At 43.0% G+C, this 22,362-nt stretch overlaps 1 protein-coding gene across 10 annotated transcripts in view; it reads left to right on the plus strand.

The window, feature by feature from the left end:
* The window catches only part of PPCDC (phosphopantothenoylcysteine decarboxylase), a 121,845-nt gene that overhangs the window by 51,054 nt on the left and 48,429 nt on the right, over positions 1 to 22,362 (plus strand). For 5 of the 10 annotated variants that reach the window (XR_014015281.1, XR_014015283.1, XR_014015284.1 and 2 more), the window contains one exon: positions 3,531 to 3,716. The exons of 1 other annotated variant lie outside the window; for it this stretch is intronic. The gene's annotated coding sequence lies outside the window, so the exon portion shown is untranslated. Of the gene's footprint in view, positions 1 to 3,530; positions 3,717 to 7,863; positions 7,936 to 16,116; positions 16,523 to 22,362 lie in introns of those variants that run through there. 4 more of the 10 variants (XR_014015288.1, XR_014015289.1, XR_014015286.1 and 1 more) reach the window with 3 other exon arrangements.

The following is a 22,362-nucleotide window of genomic DNA, read 5'->3' on the forward strand; positions in this document are numbered from 1 at the left end:
AAAAAAAAATTAATTGAAAGACAGATGAGAAGAAACATGACAACAGTAAGAGTCTTACCTTTTGAGACACTTCTGTCCTCTGAATTCCCCTTTTAAAACTGAGCAAACAACCCCATCCGTCTTTTCAGCCATCTCATAAATTGCATTCTCAGCCTGTGAGGCATGTATGATAAGGGTTCTTGTGAGGGCCAAAAGAGATGCTGCTTCGTAAAACATGAAGTTGCATGTGGTTTAAATGGTTGTTATCAGGCAGGACAGAAGGAAATATCCCCACGTTACACACAGGAAAACAGAGACCCCCCCCAGCCCAAAATGGAAGTAGTCCCCCAAATTGCACAGCTGGCGGAGCTGGAGTTCTGACTCCCTGTCTGGCTTTCACTCAGCTGGCAACAGGCCCAGGGACCTCTTAGCAATCATGCTTCCCCACCTCCCCTCTCTCCCAGCTGACCCCACCCTTGCCCTCAGACACTTTCCACAACTTCCCTGGCTCTGAGCCTCACCTGGAGGGTGATTAATGTGAGGGCCCTTGTCATCAGGACTGAGTTCTCATTCTGGTCACACTCTGAGCCCTGATCCTGGTCATAGACTGATCCCTGATGCTGGTTGCAGACTGAGCGCCTCATCCCTTGCCACTAAATCCCTTAATAATATTTACAACCAAACAAGCTGGGCCTGGCCTAGAAGACATGGATGGCTGGGTTCCATCCCTCTCCAGTGCTGTCTCAGGGTCAGGGTTGGTGCAACTGTGGCCTGGCTAAAGTCTGTGACATGGTTTGCCTCCATCCTGGACTAGACTCAAAGCCACAGCCTGTGCCCATTCCATTTCTGTCCCCTCCCACTGCTGTTCCTTGTGCGGGTGGGGGATTGTGGGGCCCATGGTACACTTTGAGCAGAGATTGTCTGTGATGAGTCATCCTTCCTCACAACAGAGGAGTCTAGCATGGATAGCAGTTTTTCTGACTTCTCTGCTGCAAGGGAGTAACCTCACCAACACATACGTTCAAGTAAACTGGCTGTTTCCCACCCTGAACTCTTCACTCCCATCCCTCACCAGGGCAGCATTTCTCCAACATGATTTCCAGGAATTGCCAGAACACTGGCTTGTTGCAGCTGCTGCCCTGCGCTTAGTGACTGGCACGCCCTCCGAGCAGTCCTCTAGGGTCAGTTGGGAGGCAAGGCTGACTTTTAACCCTCTCATCTCTTGTCAGTCCCAGGAGAGGTGGAAGGTCAGGGAAGGGGCAGTGGCAGATGCTGGGTCTGGGAAAGTTGGAGGGAAGACAAAGGGGTGGGGTGGGGGCCAGGCATAGGATCATGGTCTTGATATACCACTGGGTCAAAAATGTCAGGGCAGTCAGGAAGCTGAAAGACTTCCTCTCCTGCCCGTGTCAAACAGATGGAGAAATTAGCTCCCTGCAAGAGGAATGTTCCTAAGATCCCACAATGACTTGGGATCAGATTGGGGGCCCAAATTGTGGATTTTTTGTGCTAAAGATTAGCCTCGGGCAGAGGGGGCAGACTCCATGGCCCCTAAGGCCAGAAGAGGACTCTTGCAGAAGGCCCAGGGAGACAGAGGGAAGGGCTCCAGGGAAGGAAGACCTTCCTTATTATCTGAGTTGTCCAGCCCTGGGACCTCTGGTTGGAGGGGACGTAGGGTCAGAGTTCCTGATCATCAGAAACATAGCAAGTACAGGCTGGACCATAGTATGAGGATGTGCCCACAGTGAGGGGAGCTTGCTTGCTCCCTTGGCCGTGTTTCTTTTTGTGGAACTGGAACCGAGTTGTGTTCCCCACAATCCTGGGGTTCCTTTGCTTGACCTAAGGGTCTGCTCTCCTTTCTGAGCCCTCAAGGTCCAGAACAGCTCCCTTGAGCAGCCCTGGAGCTCTGCAGCTGCCTCTGGCTGGCCACAAGGTACTGGGGCTGTAAGAGGCACCTGGACGCATAGTTAGAATATGTATTTGAGGAGGAAAGTTGGGAGAGGGCCACCCTGGGGGGTGTTGCTTATGGGAGCAGACTAGGTGAGAGAAAATCATGGTAGCAGGTGGGAACCCTGTCCCTCCTCCAAGCCGAGGGTCTGTGCTGCAGCTTTAGGGTGGCAAGAGGTGCTTAGGCTCTTGCGTCAATGCTGCTACCCAGTGCCTCCCAGATCCTCCCTGCCTGTGCACCAAAGCCTGTTTTTGGGGCCTCTGGTGGCTGTGTCACCCTGGGGCCATCCTTTCTCCACTTTGGTTGTTTACGTGTCTCTCTGCCACTAGGCTGGCAGCTCTTTGAAAGCCAAGTATTGCGGGTGAGTTCTCCAGGAAACAGACTATGACTCAAAGTTTAGCATGCTGGATGTTCTTTAGGGAGAGCTCTTGAGATTGATGCCTGTAGAAGGGAGGGGGAAGAGGCAGAACTGGGCAGAGCTGCACTGCAGGCCCCACCCCAGCCTTGGTTGCCTCATTGGGAGCTTGGAGCAGAATGGCCTGTCACAATCCCACACTGGGTTGAAATAGCTGGGCATTTATACCCCAACTAGATTAGTCTTTGTGTATAGAACACCCAGAGAAGGGCATGACCTCTAGTAAAGCAAGTATCTGCAGCTGAAGCAATCCCTTGAGGGGCTGACAGCCCACAGTACTCCTGCCCCTGGGTACCAAGTCCTTCCCTGAAGGGGAAAATGGGCATCTCAGTGTTTACTGTCCTGTGTTTTAGTGGGCTTTTAAGGAATGCTAGTTGAAGGAATGCATAGATTGCTTTGAAAGAAGCCCCTAAAACATTTTGGCCTCATTCTCCCTGTCTATTAAATGGGTATATCTTTTACACTCATGCTATAAAAGGCAAAGCTCATTATAAACACCATGTCCCATGGATGTATGCAACTCCCTTCAGTTCTCTTTCAGTTGATGCCCTGAGGTTGGGGCTAGGGCACTGACGGGTGGAGTGGAGAGTGGAGGGTAGGTGGGGTGGGCTTGGCAGTTAGTGGTTGCTGTTTTAGGGAAAACCACAGCTGCCTGTGGTTTAGGGCGGTCAGTGAGGCCCAGGGGAAGGGAGGTTCACATGCAGGGTGGGCTGCGGGCACTGAGTCACCACCCAGAGGAAAACCACAGCTTCAAGAGCCCCAAGGCCCAAGGAAGGGTGGCAGATGAGTTGGGCAAGTGCCAGGTCTCAGGAGCGGGGATTTGGACAGCCTCCTTACTTCAAGGGCCAGCCCTGTTCAGGCTTGCAGGGAAGCACCTACCGTATGCCTGCCATGAGAAAGGCTGGCTCAATGGCACATCTCTGTGCAACAGAACAGGGCAAGAGCTGGGTGACCCTAGAAAAGAACTATCCCTCTCTGGTCTCTAGCTCTCCACTCTCTGGGAAAATGGGGACAACTCTTGAATTTGAGAAAATTCATCTAAGATATCTGAAAACTCATAGTCCACAACTTTGCTTATATATAATTTTACCATCATCATTGTAGTCTAGAGTGGCTGCTATCTGTCACATTGCATTCATCTAATGATTCCTCAGTAACTATGAAATGTCTGTTTTTCTTTCTTCTTTGTAGGAAAATGAACTATTCTGAATTCTCATCTTCTACAATGAAAGCTAAAACAAACAAACAAAGATAATGTTTCTAGACTTCTTATTTCCATCTTCTTGAAAGATGTCTAATGCTTTGGACAGAACAATAAGAAAATTGAAAGATGGTGGAATAGTAATGATTCATATAACTATTGAATCATCCTTCCAGGTAATTCCATCATTCTTCTGTTTTTTTTATTATTTTAGTCTCTGTTTTTAAAAAGCATGGTTGAGAATAATTAATGAGTAATGATGAAAAATAGTTCCTAGGAGGATGAAATAGCAAAATGTTTTAAGATCTAGGATAAATTTTTTTTTTTTTTTTTTTGCGGTATGCGGGCCTCTCACTGTTGTGGCCTCTCCCATTGCGGAGCACAGGCTCCGGATGCGCAGGCTCAGCGGCCATAGCTCACGGGCCCAGCCGCTCCGTGACATGTGGGATCTTCCCGGACCGGGGCAAGAACCTGCGTCCCCTGCATTGGCAGGCGGACTCTCAACCACTGTGCCACCAGGGAAGCCCCAGGATAAATTTTGAATTTATCCAGGATTCAATGGATCAATATGGCAATTGATACATTTTGGATATATGAAGGATCCAATGGATCGTTATGGCAATTGTAAGATAGAACAAGCTTTATTCTATTAAAAAGATAATTGAAATTTCTCTTTGGTTTTTGAAAGACCCCTGTGAAAGGATAAAAGTCATAAAATATCAATCCTTATGAAGAGTTAAAACTGCTCAAAAAAGAAACTTAAAAATTAAAATTGGGTTTAAAGGACCCTGATGGTATACTGAGAGTTAAAATAAAATTCCCCAAGGGGGATTTAGCTGAAGGTCCACTTTTCCCTACACCCAAATAGGGAGGAATAAGCAGAGACTGTGAATTTGACATAAAATGAGACCCCATGCAAATGACAAATGACATGCAAAAAGATGCAAATAAATGAGGACAGTAGTGAGGGCCCCATTGCGCCTGGTAGACATGGGATACTGGCTTCCTCTTTGGAAGGTAGTTCCAAGAGAGCTGCCCCATCCTCCTCCCAGGGGCCACATGGCCCCTCTGGCTGGGAGACTCAGGCCCAAAGGCTGTTCTTGCTTCCTTGCTCCCTCTTCCAGTCATCTGCAGAGGCCTCTGTGGCCCACTGGAGCCCTAAGGCTTGGCACTCCAGGCCCCCTGCTACTGCCTGCTACTCTGCTCTCTCTGCTACATGGACCCTGGGGATGGAGTGTGGCACTGGATTCAGGGCCCTATGGAGTCAGGACAACAGGGCATCATGGATGGTTCTGTGGCACTCCCTGATCTCCTTCACAGTCTGTCCCCTTCTCTTACACAGCCCCCTCCCCGCCCCCACACCATATGTTCAGCTGTTCTCTTCCTCACAGCTTCTTCAAACTCATTGTTTCTACCTCTTAATCTCTTAGCTTGCTGGGCATGACCTCAGAGTCCAGACAGCTTCATGGCCTCTCTGACATGCACCCTTTCAACTTAGCCTCAACCTCTCAAATCCCTAAGGGAGGAACTTCTAGTCATGGTAGGGTCATTGGTTTTAGATGGAATCTTCCATGGTAAACAACTATGAATGTGAGCAAAATATATGTGACAACAGTTTGCAGGGACTAGACAGCAGGCAAAGCAGGGCTATGATCTTTGGCAGATGGAGGGCACACAAGGTGAGCCCCATACTTACCCACTTTTCTTCCTGAGACCATTTTCCAAACTGAGATGCAGGAAGCTAGACCAAGCAGGAGGTGACATCTCAAACAAATGTTTTAAAATAAGTAAGAATAATATGTTAAAGAGATAGAGCAAAAGATGGACAAAATGGGTGAAAAGCTTGAGTATTTAAACAGAAAACTTGAATCTATAAGAATGAAAAAAATTGGCATACTTTTCTGCAAAATACAATATCTGAAATTAAGAACTCACTGAATGGGTTTAACAGGAGACTGTATACAGCAGAAGACAAGATTAGTGACCAATCAATAGAACTTATCCAGATTGAAGCAAGAGTGAAAAAGAATTGAGGAATAAACAGAGCTGAGCAGAAGAGATATGCGGGACATGCTCAAATACTTGAATAAATAATGACTGACAATTTTCCAAATATGATGAAAGGCATCAAGCCACAGATTCAGGAATATCAGTGAGCTCCAAGAAGGATAAGTATAAAGAAAACTACACCTAGGCCTATCATAGGTAAATTGCTGAAAATCAAAGACAAAGCAGAAAATCCTAAAAGCAACCATATATATATATATTTTTTGCAGTACGTGGGCCTCTCACTGTTGTGGCCTCTCCCATTGCGGAGCACAGGCTCCGGATGCTCAGGCTCAGCGGCCATGGCTCACGGGCCTAGCCACTCTGTGGCACGTGGGATCTTCCCGGACCAGGGCACGAACCCACGTCCCCTGCATTGGCAGGCGGACTCTCAACCAGTGCGCCACCAGGGAAGCCCAGCAACCATGTTTTTAAAGAAAGAAGGAGAGGGAGAGAGAGAGAGTTAGTTATCAGTTAACAGTACTGATGGCTGATTATGGAAGCCAGAAGACAATGAAATGACATCATTAAAATGCTAAAAGAAAAAAACCCTACCAATCTAGATGCTATGCCCAGAAAAATATCCTTCAAAAATGAAGACAAAATAAAAGTGTTCAAGTGGACAAAAATTCAAAGAATTTGGTTTGTCACTAGTACACATCAGCACTACAGGAAATTCTTAAGGGAGTTCTTCTGGCTGAAGGAAAATGATCCCTGAGGGAACTGCAGGAAGGAATGAAAGGCATAGCAAAAGACAAAAATGTATATAATTATAAATGAATATTGACTATTTAAAACAAAAATAGAGAATTCCTTGGTGGTCCAGTGGTTAGGACTCCATGCTCTCACTGCCAAGGGCCCAGGTTCAATCTTGGTTGGGAACTAAGATTCCACACACTGCACAGCCAGTAAATTAATTAACTAATTTTAAAAATAAATAAAAACCAACTTAAAAAGAATAATATCTCATAAGATTTTTAACATAAAAGTAAATATATGTCAGCAATAGCACCAAAGATGGGAATTAACAGTTCTAAGGTATTTGCATTAAGTACTAACTATAAAAATACTAATTTAAAATAAATTGACATAAATCAAGGATGCATATTGTAATATCCAGGATGATCACTAAAATCATAATAAAATAAGATGGAATTAAAAAGCTAATAGTAGAGCAAAATGAAATAATAAAAATTTAAAAACTTGATTAACCCAAAAGAAAATCAAAAGGGAGGAATAAAAGTACAAAGGAAAATAGAAAACAAATAGCAAGGTAAACCCAACTATGCCAGTAATTACAATTAATGTGAATAGTATAAATATGTCATTTAAAAGACAAGGATTATCAGACTAGGTAAAAAACAATATCTAACTCTGCTGTTTACAAAAGGCTCACTTTAAATAGAAGGACACAGAAAAGTTAAAGTTGAAGGTTAGAAAGCAATGTCATATAAATACTAACCCCAAAAAAGCTGATATGGACACATGAACATTAGAAATTTTAAGTTAATAAGTATTATGAGAGAAAAAGAAGACTATGTCATAATAATCAAATTCCTAAAGTACTATCTATTTGGCCCAACTAGTACAGCCAGAGCAGGTTATAAGCCACTAGCTGTGAACTGAGTGCCCTTTCCCATCCCCAGGATGTACTGGTGCTAAGGAGAGCTGCCCTTTCAGCAGCTCTAAGGAGGAAGGTGTGGGCCCCTTGCCACTCCTTCTGGTTTGCTCCTAACTTCTCTGTGTTTAATGTCCAAAAGGGTACCCAGGTGTGACTGACCATGCTTCCCTCATCCTAGGCAAGTGCTCAGCTACTAGGATCTCAGTCTGAATCTGGGGTGTACAACATTCCAAGCTTGACTTTGAGCTGCAGTCCTGCCAGGGTCCCCATCCCAGAGCCCATGGCCTTATAGTGGGGGTTGACAGTCCCTGGAAAATCCTATCTTGTTTGGCCTTAGGCACCGTTCTCATGAACAGTGACCATGTGGGCTCATGACTGTGGCTCAGCCTCTTCCCTCACCCCAGTGGACAGGCAGGTCTTTGCTACCAACATGTTGGGCAGGCTGCATAGGAAAGGACATGGAGCTCCCCAACAGGGCCACAGTTCATGGCTAATATACCTAAACAATCATCTCTCAATTTCTGTGACCTCCCTTCTATGCCACAGAGAAAGCAGTGGGACAGGGTAGGCCACACTATGTCTGGGTCTGTCTGTGGCCATATGCCTGGCTCCTGCCTCAATTACTAGCTCTGATCTTTAGCACTTTCATCCTTCAGGCACCATTCCATCCCTCCAGCTCCAACTGCTCCTGCCCCACTGTTGGGATCCCTCCATTTGAAAGAGCAGGTGAGATGCCTTTCATTGTTCTCCATCTATGGCTCCCCTTCCTCCCAATTCTGCAAACTTTCAAGGCCCTGCCCATATGGTTTGACAGGCCTCAGCAACAGCTTTTGCCTGCCTGGCTAGTCCCTACCCCTGCTCACCTGGGCAGATCCTGACCCACTCCAGGTCATAACCTGGGCTAGTTTTGGTAGAGCCACCACTAGTAGTCACCTTGTCCACAATGTTCTCTCAAGAGACATTATCTGTCTTGCTGGAGTCTAATGTTCTCTGTGAGATTTTATTAGCTGTGGCAGGTGTGTGGCACATGACAACTGGGATGAATGATATTAATTAGTTTTAACCTCATTCAGGGGGCTAAGGGGCTGAAGAGTATGGGCTCTGCAGACTGGCCTGGGCTTGAATTCCATCTCTGTGATTCTGACCTCTTTGAGCCTGAGCTTCCTCATCTGTGAAATGGATTAATATCTACCTCCTAGGAGAGTTGTGTGGAATAAGTAAGATGATGTTTATGAAGTGCTTAGTATAATGCCTGGCACATAGATAATGCTTAATACCACAGATGGTAGATTGTTATTTCTCAGGACCTCGGCTAGGTTATAAATATTCTAAGTACAGAGACCATATTTCTGTTTTGTTGTGGCTGGGTTTTTCTATCTTTTTATTTTTTGAATTGTGGAATATATCATATATACAAAAGAATATGCCTTATATAACATATATGTACAAGTTTAAATAATAATAGTATAATTAATACCAATATACTTATTTCCCAACTAGAAAATAAAACACATCCAATTCCTTGGAGCCTTCTATATCTCTTCCCAAATCATATCTGCTCTCACCACTCCAGAGGTTACTACTATCCTGAATAGTATAGTGTAAGTAGAGGTCATAAATACAGGGGGCAGTAGGAGACAGACCTACTCCTCACAGCCAGGGAGGTGTAATGGGAGCCAGAATTCCCATGCCCTCCCAGAAATAACACATAATACCCCCGACTCAAGAGTCAGTGGAGGCTGTTATGAACTGAATTGTACCCTCCCCCATTCATAAGTTAAAGCTGTAACCCCTGATGATACAATGTTTGGAGATAGGGCTGTTAAGGGGGTAATTAAGGTTAAACGAGGTCATAAGGGTGAGGTCCTAATCCAATAGATGTCCTGATAAGAAAAGGAAGAGACACGTGGGATGCAAGTGCACAGAGAAAAGGCCATATGAGGACAGAGGGAATAGGTGGCCAACTGCAAGCCAAGGAGAGAGGTCTCACTAGAAAGCAAATGCCAACATCTTGATCTTGGACTTTCCAGCCTCCAGAATGTGAGACAATAAATTTCTGTCATTTAAGCCACCCAGTCTGTGGTGTTTAGTTATGGAAGCCTGAGATGACTAATATGGAGGCTGAGTGGGGAACCTGGATGTCAAACCCTGCCTTGCCATAATGAGGTAGCACCTCCCTTCCTCTGCTGGACCAGTGTCAGAGGAAGCCAGCTAAGACAAAACATTTAAATAAGATCCAGAGTCTCATGACATAATAGCTAAAATACCCAGGTTTGGGTAGAAAATTACTTGTCATACCAATAGCCAAGAAGACCTCACACTGAAGGAAAAAAGAAAGAAATAGATGCCAAACTCAAGATGTCAGAGATGTTAGAATTATCTGATGAAGATTTAAAAGCAGCCATCATACAATGCTTCAGTAAGCAACTGCAAACATACTTGAAACAAATGAAAAACGAGAAAGTCTCAGCAAAGAAATATGTTATAAAGAAGAACCAAATGGACATTTTGGAACTGAAAAATTCAATAACCAAATAAAAAACTTGGTGAATGTGCTCAACAGCAAAACGGAGGGGGACAGAAGAAAGAATCCATGAACTAGAAAATACAACACTAGAAATTACCCAATCTGGACAGCAGAGAGAAAATAAACTGGAAAAAAAAAGGTGAACAGAACCCCAGGGACCCAGGGGACTATAAAAAAAAAATCTAGTATTCAAATCACTGGCATCTAAGAAGGAGAGAAGAACATGTAGGATGGGATATATTGTGATGGTCATCTTTAGAAAATAAGATCCATGTTTCATGGAGCTATAGTTTTTGTTTTGTTTTGTGTGTTTGTTTTTTTTACATAAACTCCACATAATTTATTTTCACTTCTCCATACATGAGGTCCCAAGTGACAGAAAGAGACGAGCTTAAGCTTTTTTTTTTATTATCCCCTCTTTTCTATTTTTTATTCTTTTTTTATTAGTTTCTGCTTTATAACAAAGTGAATCAGTCATACATATACATCTGTTCCCACATCCCTTCCCTCTTGCATCTCCCTCCCTCCCACCCTCCCTATCCCACCCCTCCAGGCGGTCACCAAGCACCGAGCTGATCTCCCTGTGCTATGCGGCTGCTTCCCACTATCTTATCTACCTTACGTTTGGTACTGTATATATGTCCATGCCTCTCTCTCGCTTTGTCACAGCTTACCCTTCCCCCTCCCCATATCCTCAAGTCCATTCTCAAGTAGGTCTGTGTCTTTATTCCTGTTTTACCCCTAGGTTCTTCATGACATTTTTTTTTCTTAAATTCCATATATATGTGTTAGCATACGGTATTTGTCTTTCTCTTTCTGACTTACTTCACTCTGTATGACAGACTCTAGGTCTATCCACCTCATTACAAATAGCTCAGTTTCGTTTCTTTTTATAGCTGAGTAATATTCCATTGTATATATGTGCCACATCTTCTTTATCCATTCATCCGATGATGGACACTTAGGCTGTTTCCATCTCCGGGCTATTGTGAATAGAGCTGCAATGAACATTTTGGTACATGTCTCTTTTTGAATTATGGTTTTCTCAGGGTATATGCCTAGTAATGGGATTGCTGGGTCATATGGTAGTTCTATTTTTAGTTTTTTAAGGAACCTCCATACCGTTCTCCATAGTGGCTGTACCAATTCACATTCCCACCAGCAGTGCAAGAGCGTTCCCTTTTCTCCACACCCTCTCCAGCATTTATTGTTTCTAGATTTCTTGATGATGGCCATTCTGACTGGTGTGAGATGATATCTCATTGTAGTTTTGATTTGCATTTCTCTAATGATCAATGATGTTGAGCATTCTTTCATGTGTTTGTTGGCAGTCTGTATATCTTCTTTGGAGAAATGCCTATTTAAGTCTTCTGCCCATTTTTGGATTGGGTTGTTTGTTTTTTTGCTATTGAGCTGCATGAGCTGCTTATAAATTTTGGAGATGAATCTTTTGTCAGTTGCTTCATTTGCAAATATTTTCTCCCATTCTGAGGGTTGTCTTTTGGTCTTGTTTATGGTTTCCTTTGCTGTGCAAAAGCTTTGAAGTTTCATTAGGTCCCATTTGTTTATCTTTGTTTTTATTTCCATTTCTCTAGGAGGTGGGTCCAAAAGGATCTTGCTGTGATTTATGTCATAGAGTGTTCTGCCTATGTTTTCCTCTAAGAGTTTGATAGTTTCTGGCCTTACGTTTAGGTCTTTAATCCATTTTGAGCTTATTTTTGTGTATGGTGTTAGGGAGTGATCTAATCTCATACTTTTACATGTCCCTGTCCAGTTTTCCCAGCACCACTTATTGAAGAGGCTGTCCTTTCTCCACTGTACATTCCTGCCTCCTTTATCAAAGATAAGTTGACCATATGTGCGTGGGTTTATCTCTGGGCTTTCTATCCTGTTCCATTGATCTATCTTTCTGTTTTTGTGCCAGTACCACACTGTCTTGATTACTGTAGCTTTGTAGTATAGTCTGAAGTCAGGGAGCCTGATTCCTCCAGCTCCGTTTTTCGTTCTCAAGATTGCTTTGGCTATTTAGGGTCTTTTGTTTTTCCAAACGAATTTTGAAATTTTTTGTTCTAGTTCTGTGAAAAATGCCAGTGGTAGTTTGATAGGGATTGCATTGAATCTGTAGATTGCTTTGGGTAGTAGAGTCATTTTCACAATATTGATTCTTCCAATCCAGGAGCATGGTATATCTCTCCATCTATTTGTATCATCTTTAATTTCCTTCATCAGTGTCTTATAATTTTCTGCATACAGGTCTTTTGTCTCCTTAGGTAGGTTTATTCCTAGATATTTTAATCTTTTTGTTGCAATGGTAAATGGGAGTGTTTTCTTGATTTCACTTTCAGATTTTTCATCATTAGTGTACAGGAATGCCAGAGATTTCTGTGCATTAATTTTGTATCCTGCTACTTTACCAAATTCATTGATTAGCTCTAGTAGTTTTCCGGTAGCATCTTTAGGATTCTCTATGTATAGTATCATGTCATCTGGAAACAGTGACAGCTTTACTTCTTCTTTTCCAATTTGGATTCCTTTTATTTCCTTTTCTTCTCTGATTCCTGTGGCTAAAACTTCCAAAACTAAATTGAATAAGAGTGGTGAGAGTGGGCAGCCTTGTCTTGTTCCTGATCTTAGTGGAAATGGTTTCAGTTTTTCACCATTGAGGATGATGTGGGCTGTGGGTTTGTCATATATGGCCTTTATTATGTTGAGGAAAGTTCCCTCTATGCCTACTTTCTGCAGGGTTTTTATCATAAATGGGTGTTGAATTTTGTCAAAAGCTTTCTCTGCATCTACTGAGATGATCATATGGTTTTTCTCCTTCAATTTGTTTATATGGTGTATCACATTGATTGATTTGCATATATTGAAGAATCCTTGCATTCCTGGAATAAACCCCACTTGATCATGGTGTATGATCCTTCTACCGTGCTGTTGGATTCTGTTTGCTAGTATTTTGTTGAGGATTTTTGCATCTATGTTCATCAGTGATATTGGCCTGTAGTTTTCTTTCTTTGTGACATCCTTGTCTGGTTTTGGTATCAAGGTGATGGTGGCCTCGTAGAATGAGTTTGGGAGTGCTCCTCCCTCTGCTATATTTTGGAAGAGTTTGAGAAGGATAGGTGTTAGCTCTTCTCTAAATGTTTGATAGAATTCGCCTGTGAAGCCATCTGGTCCTGGGCTTTTGTTTGTTGGAAGATTTTTAATCACATTTTCAATTTCAGTGCTTGTGATTGGTCTATTCATATTTTCTATTTCTTCCTGATTCAGTCTTGGCAGGTTGTGCATTTCTAAGAATTTGTCCATTTCTTCCAGGTTGTCCATTTTATTGGCATAGAGTTGCTTGTAGTAATCTCTCATGATCTTTTGTATTTCTGCAGTGTCAGTTGTTACTTCTTTTTCATTTTTAATTCTATTGATTTGAGTCTTCTCCCTTTTTTTCTTGATGAGTCTGGCTAATGGTTTATCAATTTTGTTTATCTTCTCAAAGAACCAGCGTTTAGTTTTATTGATCTTTGCTATCATTTCCTTCATTTCTTTTTCATTTATTTCTGATCTGATCTTTATGATTTCTTCCCTTCTGCTAACTTTGGGGGGTTTTTGTTCTTCTTTCTCTAATTGCTTTAGGTGCAGGGTCAGGTTGTTTACTCGAGATGTTTCCTGTTTCTTCAGGTGGGATTTTATTGCTATAAACTTCCCCCTTAGAACTGCTTTTGCTGCGTCCCATAGGTTTTGGGTCGTCGTGTCTCCATTGTCATTTGTTTCTAGGTATTTTTTAATTTCCTCTTTGATTTCTTCAGTGATCACTTCGTTATTAAGTAGTGTATTGTTTAGCCTCCATGTGTTTGTATTTTTTACAGATCTTTTCCTGTAATTGATGTCTAGTCTCATAGCATTGTGGTCGGAAAAGATACTTGATACAATTTCAATTTTCTTATTACCAAGGCTTGATTTGTGACCCAAGATATGATCTATCCTGGAGAATGTTCCATGAGCACTTGAGAAAAATGTGCATTCTGTTGTTTTTGGATGGAATGTCCTATATATATCAATTAAGTCCATCTTGTTTAATGTATCATTTAAAGTTTGTGTTTCCTTATTTATTTTCATTTTGGATGATCTGTCCATTGGTGAAAGTGGGGTGTTAAAGTCCCCTACTATGAGTGTGTTACTGTTGATTTCCCATTTTATGGCTGTTAGTGTTTGCCTTATGTATTGAGGTGCTCCTATGTTGGATGCATAAATATTTACAATTGTTATATCTTCTTCTTGGATTGATCCCTTGATCATTATGTAGTGTCCTTCTTTGTCTCTTCTAATAGTCTTTATTTTAAAGTCTATTTTGTCTGATATAAGAATTGCTACTCCAGCTTTCTTTTGATTTCCATTTGCATGGAATATCTTTTTCCATCCCCTTACTTTCAATATGTATGTGTCTCTAGGTCTGAAGTGGGTCTCTTGTAGACAGCATATATATGGGTCTTATTTTTTTTTTTTTTTTTTTTTTTGCTGTACGCGGGCCTCTCACTGCTGTGGCCTCTCCCGTTGCGGAGCACAGGCTCCGGACACACAGGCTCCGCGGCCATGGCTCGCGGGCCCAGCCGCTCCGCGGCATGTGGGATCTTCCGGGATAGGGGCACGAACCCGTGTCCCCTGCATCGGCAGGCGGACTCTCAACCACTGCGCCACCAGGGAAGCCCCGGGTCTTATTTTTGTATCCATTCAGCCAATCTGTGTCTTTTGGTGGGAGCATTTAGTCCATTTACATTTAAGGTAATTATTGATATGTATGTTCCTATTCCCATTTCCTTAATTTCTTTGGGTTCGTTATTGTAGGTATTTTCTTTCTGTTGTGTTTCTTGCCTAGAGAAGTTCCTTTAGCATTTGTTGTAAAGCTGGTTTGGTGGTGCTGAACTCTCTCAGCTTTTGCTTGTCTGTAAAGGTTTTAATTTCTCCATCAAATCTGAATGAGATCCTTGCTGGGTAGAGTAGTCTTGGTTGCAGGTTTTTCTCCTTCATCACTTTAATTATGTCCTGCCACTCCCTTCTGGCTTGTAGAGTTTCTGCTGAGAGATCAGCTGTTAACCTGATGGGGATTCCCTTGTGTGTTATTTGCTGTTTTTCCCTTACTGCTTTTAATATGATTTCTTTGTGTTTAATTTTTGACAGTTTGATTAATATGTGTCTTGGCGTATTTCTCCTTGGATTTATTCTGTATGGGACTCTCTGTGCCTCCTGGACTTGATTAACTATTTCCTTTCCTATATTAGGGAAGTTTTCAACTATAATCCCTTCAAATATTTTTTCAGTCCCTTTCTTTTTCTCTTCTTCTTCTGGAACCCCTATAATTCGAATGTTGGTGCGTTTAATGTTGTCCCAAAGGTCTCTGAGACTGTCCTCTGTTCTTTTCATTCTTTTTTCTTTATTTTGCTCTGCAGCAGTTATTTCCACTATTTTATCTTCCACCTCACTTATCCGTTCTTCTGCCTCAGTTATTCTGCTATTGATCCCATCTAGAGTATTTTTCATTTCATTTATTGTGTTTTTAATCGATGCTTGATTCATCTTTAGTTCTTCTAGGTCCTTGTTAACTGTTTCCTGCATTTTGTCTATTCTATTTCCAAGATTTTGGATCTTGGAAATAGAATCTTGGATCATCTTTACTATCATTATTCTGAATTCTTTTTCAGGTAGACTGCCTATTTCCTCTTCATTTGTTAGGTCTGGTGGGTTTTTATCTTGCTCCTTCTCCTGCTGTGTGTTTTTCTGTCTTCTCATTTTGCTTATCTTACTGTGTTTGGGGTCTCCTTTTTGCAGGCTGCAGGTTCATAGTTCCCGTTGTTTTTGGTGTCTGTCCCCAGTGGCTAAGGTTGGTTCAGTGGGTTGTGTAGCCTTCCTGGTGGAGGGGACTAGTGCCTGTGTTCTGGTGGATGAGGCTGGATCTTGTCTTTCTGGTGGACAGGTCCACGTCTGGTGGTGTATTTTGGGGTGTCTGTGGACTTTTTATGATTTTAGGCAGCCTCTCTTCTAATGGGTGGTGTTGTGTTCCTGTCTTGCTAGTTGTTTGGCATAGGGTGTCCAGCACTGTAGCTTGCTGGTCGTTGAGTGAAGCTGGGTGCTGGTGTTGAGATGGAGATCTCTGGAAGATTTTCGACATTTGATATTATGTGGAGCTGGGAGGTCTCTTGTGGACCAGTGTCCTGAAGTTGGCTCTCCCACCTCAGAGGCACAGCACTGACTCCTGGCTCCTCAATTTGGGATGATTCGTTGTCTATTCATGTATTCCACAGATGCAGGGTACATCAAGTTGATTGTGGAGCTTTAATCCGCTGCTTCTGAGGCTGCTGGGAGAGGTTTCCCTTTCTCTTCTTTGTTCTCACAGCTCCCGGGTCTCAGCTTTGGATTTGGCCCCACCTCTCCGTGTAGGTCGGCGGAGGGCGTCTGTTCTTCGCTCAGACAGGACAGGGTTAAAGGAGCAGCCGCTTCGGGGACTCTGGCTCACTCAGGCCGGGGGGCAGGGAGGGGCACGGAGTGCGGGTGGAGCCGGCAGCGGCAGAGGCCGGCGTGACGTTGCACCAGCCCGAGGCGCGCCGTGCGTTCTCCCAGGGAAGCCGTCCCTGGATCCCGGGACCCCGGCAGTGACGGGCTGCACAGGCTCCCTGGAAGGGGGGCGTGGACAGTGACCTGCGCTCGCACACAGGCCTCGCGGCGGCGGCAGCAGCCCCAGCGTCCCACGCCCGTCTCTGGGGTCCGCGCTTTCAGCCGCGGCTCGCGCCCGTCTCTGGAGCTGCTCCAAGCAGAGCTCTTAATCCCCTCTCCTCGTGCACCAGGAAACAAAGAGGGAAGAAGAAGTCTCTTGCCTCTTCGGCAGGTCCAAACTTTTTCCCGGACTCCCTCCCGGCTAGCTGTGGCGCATTAGCCCCTTCAGGCTGTGTTCACGCCGCCAACCCCAGTCCTCTCCCTGCGCTCCGACTGAAGCCCGAGCCCCAGCTCCCAGCACCGACCGCCCTGGCGGGTGAGCAGACAAGCCTCTCGGGCTGGTGAGTGCCGGTTGGCACCGATCCTCTGTGCGGGAATCTCTCCGCTTTGCCCTACCCAGGTACGTGGGGAGTTTCTTGCCTTTTGGGAGGTCTGAGGTCTTCTGCTAGCGTACAGTAGGTGTTCTGTAGGAGTTGTTCCACGTGTAGCTGTATTTCTGGTGTATCTGTGTCCATAAGTTTTTATTCATTCTACTGTGATGGACATTTAGGTTGTTTCCATTTTTATTGCTATTTTAAATAGTGCTCTGGGAATATTCTGTTCATGTCTGCAGGAGTGGAATTGCTGGGTCAAAGGGTATGTGAATGTTCACCTTCACCAAATTATGTAAAATTGTTCTTCAAAGTGAGTGTACTAATTTTTAGTCCCACAGCAGTTTAATAGTTACATTTTGCCAACATTTTGTCAATCTTTAAAAATGTTTCCAAACCAGTGGGCATGAAATGGTAATTCGTGTTTTTATTTGCATTTCCCTTTCTACTAACAAGGTTAAGTATATTTTCATAAATTTAATGGGCCATTTGTGTTTTCTGTGAAAAACGCAAATGCCTGTTTGTGCTTTTGAAAATTTTTCTGTTGGATTGTTTGTCTTCCTAATTGATTTATAGGATTTGGCTACTAATCTTTTTTTTTTTTTTTTTTTTTTTTTTGCGGTATGCGGGCCTCTCACTGTTGTGGCCTCTCCCGTTGCGGAGCACAGGCTCCGGACGCGCAGGCCCAGCGGCCATGGCTCACGGGCCCAGCCGCTCCGCGGCATATGGGATCCTCCCAGACCGGGGCACGAACCCGTATCCCCTGCATCGGCAGGCGGACTCTCAACCACTGCGCCACCATGGAGGCCCGGCTACTAATCTTTTTTTGGCTTTATGTGTGAAAAATTCTGTTAGGACTTGATTGGAAAAGTAATAACGCTATAGAACAATTTGGGGAGAAATAACAACTTTACAATATTGAATCTTTCTATCCATGAACATGGTGTTGCTGTGTTTGGTTTTCTTATTGCCTTTCAATAAAGTGCTATAGTTTTCTACATAAATATTTGCACATCTTTTGTTAGATTTATTTTCAATTACCTTATATTTTTCATTGCTGTTTTTTTTTTTGCCGTACACGGGCCTCTCACTGTTGTGGCCTCTCCTGTTGCAGAGCACAGGCTCCGGATGTGCAAGCTCAGTGGCCATGGTTCACGGGCCTAGCCACTCCACGGCATGTGGGATCTTCCCAGGCCGGGGCACGAACCCGTGTCCCCTGCATCGGCAGGCGGACTCTCAACCACTGCGCTACCAGGGAAGCCCCTGCTATTGTAAATTTTTAATTGCATTTTCTGACTTTATTGCTGATGTTTATAAATTCATTAGACATATTTATTGGACACTGAATTGATATTTTCTCCCAGGCTGTAGATTGCCTTTTCATTTTGTAAACAGTGTCTTTTGAAGATCACTGATTTTAAGAAATTTGTTTATGATGTACCTTGGTGTGGTTTCCTTCATGTTTCTTCTGTTTGGGGTTCATTGAGCTTTTTTGTAACTGTTGGTAATTGTCAACAAATTTGGATTCTTCAAATGTTTTTCTGTCCTGCTTGCTCCCTCCTCTTCTTCTGGAACTGCAATTACATGTATATTAGGTTTCTTGGTGTTGTCCCACAGCTCACTTTTGCTCAACTCCTTTTTTTTTTCCAGTCTTTTTTTCTCTATATATTTCATTTTGGATAGTTTCTACTGCTATGTCTTCAAATTCACTAATCTTTTCTTCTTCAGTGTCTAGTCTACTACTAACCCCAACCAGTGCATTTGTAATCTCACATATCATATTTTTATTATCTAGTAATTAAATTTGCATTAAAAAATATTTATTTATTTGGTTGCGCTGGGTCTTAGTTGTGGCAGGCAGGCTCCTTAGTGCAGCTTCCTGGCTCCTTAGTTGCAGCATGCATGTGGGATCTAGTTCCCTGACCAGGTATTGAACCCGGGCCCCCTGCATTGGGAGTGTGGAGTCTTAACCACTGCACCACCAGGGAAGTCCCTAAATTTGCATTTGAAGAAATACTTTTCATGTCTCACTATGCTCAGGCTTTGTCTACTTTTTTGAAGATATGCAATATATTTATAATTGCTGTTTTAATGTCCTTGTCTACTAATTCTATCATCTCTGTCATTTTTGAGTCTGTCTCTACTGATTTATTTTTCTTACATTATGGGTCACATTTTCCTACTTCTTCATGTACCTGTTAATTTTTTTTCTTGAGAATAAGTCAATTTTATTAACTTGCAAGCAAGGAAGTAGCAAGGTGACCAAAGTATGCTGTTTCAGAGAGGGTATGAGGAGGAGTAGTGAGATAGTATGGACACAGATCATTTGCCTAAATGGAATGTTGCCTAAGCAGGGAAGAGAATGAGGTCTTTTGGCAAGATGGTAGCAACATTAGGTCTCTATCATTTTATCAATTGTCACAGAGAGGGCCTTTGTGGAAAGCGGCCTGAGGTACCTGTAATCAGGAGCAGAAACACATGATCAGGACACATTTGTGTGTGAATTGAAACCACAAGGTTCATCACCCCCAAGGTGTGTCTCACTGGCCAATTAGCAGAAGGCAGGAAACAGTGTCACCCCAGACAAACAGCCAGCCCCAGAGCAACAGGAGGGAATGATAAACAGGCAGGCCACCCCCAGTGCATTTTCTCAACCTCAGAGGATGCAGTGTATGCAGGTTGCCCATCCCTTAGTTTGCAGACAAGCAGATCTTCCTGTGCAACTTCATTTCTTAGCTGGAATCCCCAGTGTGGGCGCGTTGGAGAGGCCTCTGATGCACCGCAGCAGCCCGCTTTAGTCCGTTTTGCCTCTATGTGGCTTATTTGCTGGCAGCCCTCTGTGGTCTGCCGCCACTTTCGGGGTGATGGCATTGAAGCCTCCTCCGGGTCTGGCTTCAGCCCGGATACAGTGTCTCTCTCCCAGTGCGTCCTTACCGCGTTGCCAGCAGTGTGCAGTCTCTTGGCACCGGACCCCTTGCCTTTCCTCGCGTGATCCCTTCCACCTACCCCGAGGCCCTATCTCGGACCCCAGCGGGCAGACCCGGTGGTACAGTACCTGCCCATTCTAGGTATTTAGTGAGTGGACAAGGGAAGAGGGAGAAATGCTTTTACTATGATATTATATGAACAGCTTCTCTTTTGAACTCTTGTTGGGAGAGTAGGATTTGATGAGCATATGTAGGATGATTTATTACTAATCCTAAGGACCCCTCTTCTGTTGGTGATGATCCCACCTGAGAAACCTTGATTCCTGTCTGCCTTCTTCTTCTTCAGGCCTACCATTTCTTCTCTCACTAAATCAATCCCTCTTTCACACTCCTTGCCTTCCCTTCTCCCTCCTTTCTTTCCTTCCCCCCTTTTCCTACTTCTGCTTCTATGCCTTAGTTCAGGTTCTTTGTGCTCAGCTTTTAACAGGTTTCCCCCTCCACTCCACCTTACATGCTATACTCCTGATGACCTTTTAAAAAATATCACTACTGAGACTTCCCTGGTGGTCCAGTGGCTAGGGCTCTGTGTTTCCAATGCAGGGGACGTGGGTTGGATCCCTGGTCGGGGAACTAAAATACTAAGATCCCACATGCCCTGAGGCCAAAAAATAAAATAAAATGATCCACTCAAAAAAAACACATATATATATGGCTACTAATGATGTCTGCAGTAGGGTTTGGCTCTGACTATGCCATGGAATTTTTTTGATGCTTTCCAGCCTTACCTCTGTTCCTGTCAGCCTGGCCTCCTCTCAGTTTCCCTAGGAGCCAGGCTCTTTTTCTCCTTCTCACCATTACTGAGTTATCCTTCCAGACCCACATGGAAGTCTTCTATGAACCCCTTGTGCTTGTAGTCATAAAGTGTAGCCCACAATGTTCTCTAGTTTCTTCATTTCTCCATTGTGGTAAAATACCCATAATATAACATTTACTATTTTAACCATGTTTAAGTGCACAATTCAGTGATATTAAAATACGTTCGTTGTGTAACCATCACCACCATCCATCCGCATAACTCTTTTCATCTTGTAAAACTGAAACTCTAGACCCATTAAACAATAACTCCTCATTCTCCCCTAGCTCCAGCCCCTAGTAACCACCATTTTACTTTCTGTCTCTATGAATTTGACTCCACTAAGTACCTCATCTAAGTGGACTCATACAGTATTTTTCTTTTTGTGATTGGCTTATTTCACTTAGTGTAATGTCCTCAAGGTTTATCTATGTTATAGCATATTGCAGAATTTCCTTCCTTTTTAAGGCTGAATAATATTCCATTGTGTGTATATGCTACATTTTGCTCATCCACTCATTCATCAGTGCACACTTGGTTTGCTTCTGTGTTTCAGCTGTTGTGAATAAAGCTGTTGTGAACATGCGTGTACAAATATGTTTTTGACACCCTACTTTCAATTATTTTGGATATATACCCAGAAGTAGAATTCCTGGGTTATATGGTAATTCTATTTTTAACTTTTTGAGGAACCATCATACTGTTTTCCACAGGAGTTGTACCATTTGACATTCCCACCAACAGTGCACAAGTGTTCCAATCTCTCCACATCCTCACCAACACTTGTTTTCTGTTGTTGTTGTTTTTTAATAGTAGCCATCCTAATGGGTGTGAGGTGGTATCTCATTGTAGTTTTGATTTGCATTTTCCTAATTACCAGTGATGTTGAGCATCTTTATGTGCTTGTTAGCCATTCATATATCTTCTTCAGAGAAATGTCTGTTTACTCAAGTCCTTTGCCTGTTTCTGAATCAGATGGCTTTGTTGTTGTTGTTGAGTTTTAGGAGTTCTCTATGTATTCTGGATAATAATCCCTTATAAGATGGAGGATTTGCAAACATTTTCTCCCATTCTGTGGGTTACCTTTTTACTCTGTGGATAGCGTCTTTGATGCACAAAAATTTTTAATTTTCATGAAGTCTAATTTGTCTATATTTTTCTTTTGTTACCTGTACTGTTGGTGTCATATCCAAGAAATCATTGCCAAATCCAGTGTTGTGAAGTTTTGGTCCTATACTTTCTTCCAAGAGTTTTGTTGTTTTAGGTCTTACATTCAGGTCCTCCATCCACTTTGAGCGAGTTTTTACATATGGTGTTAAGGATCCGCCTTCATTCTTTTGCATGTGGATATGCAATTTTCTCAGTGTTGAAAAGACTGTACTTTCCCTCATTGAATGGTGTTGGCACCTTTGTCAAAAATCATTGACCATATATGTGAGAGTTTATTTCTGGGGTCTCTATCCTATTCCATTGGTCTATATGTCTATCTTTATGCCAATACCTCATGTTTTGATGACTGTAGCTTTGTTGTAAGTTTTGAAATCAGGAACTGTGAGCCCTCCAGTTTTGTTTTTCTTTTTCGAGATTGTTTCGGGCATTCGAGGTCTTTTGAGATTGCATATGAATTTTAAGATTCTTTTTTTCTATTTTCACAAAGAAGTCATTGGGATTTTGATAGGAATTGCATTGAATCTGTAGATTGTTTTAGATAGTATTGACATTTTAACAATATAAAGTTTTCCAATCCTTGAGTATGAGATGTATTTGCATTTATTTAT

The sequence above is a fragment of the Mesoplodon bidens genome (assembly GCF_964165515.1).
Source record: "Mesoplodon bidens genome assembly, chromosome: 3".
Lineage (NCBI taxonomy): Eukaryota > Metazoa > Chordata > Mammalia > Artiodactyla > Ziphiidae > Mesoplodon > Mesoplodon bidens.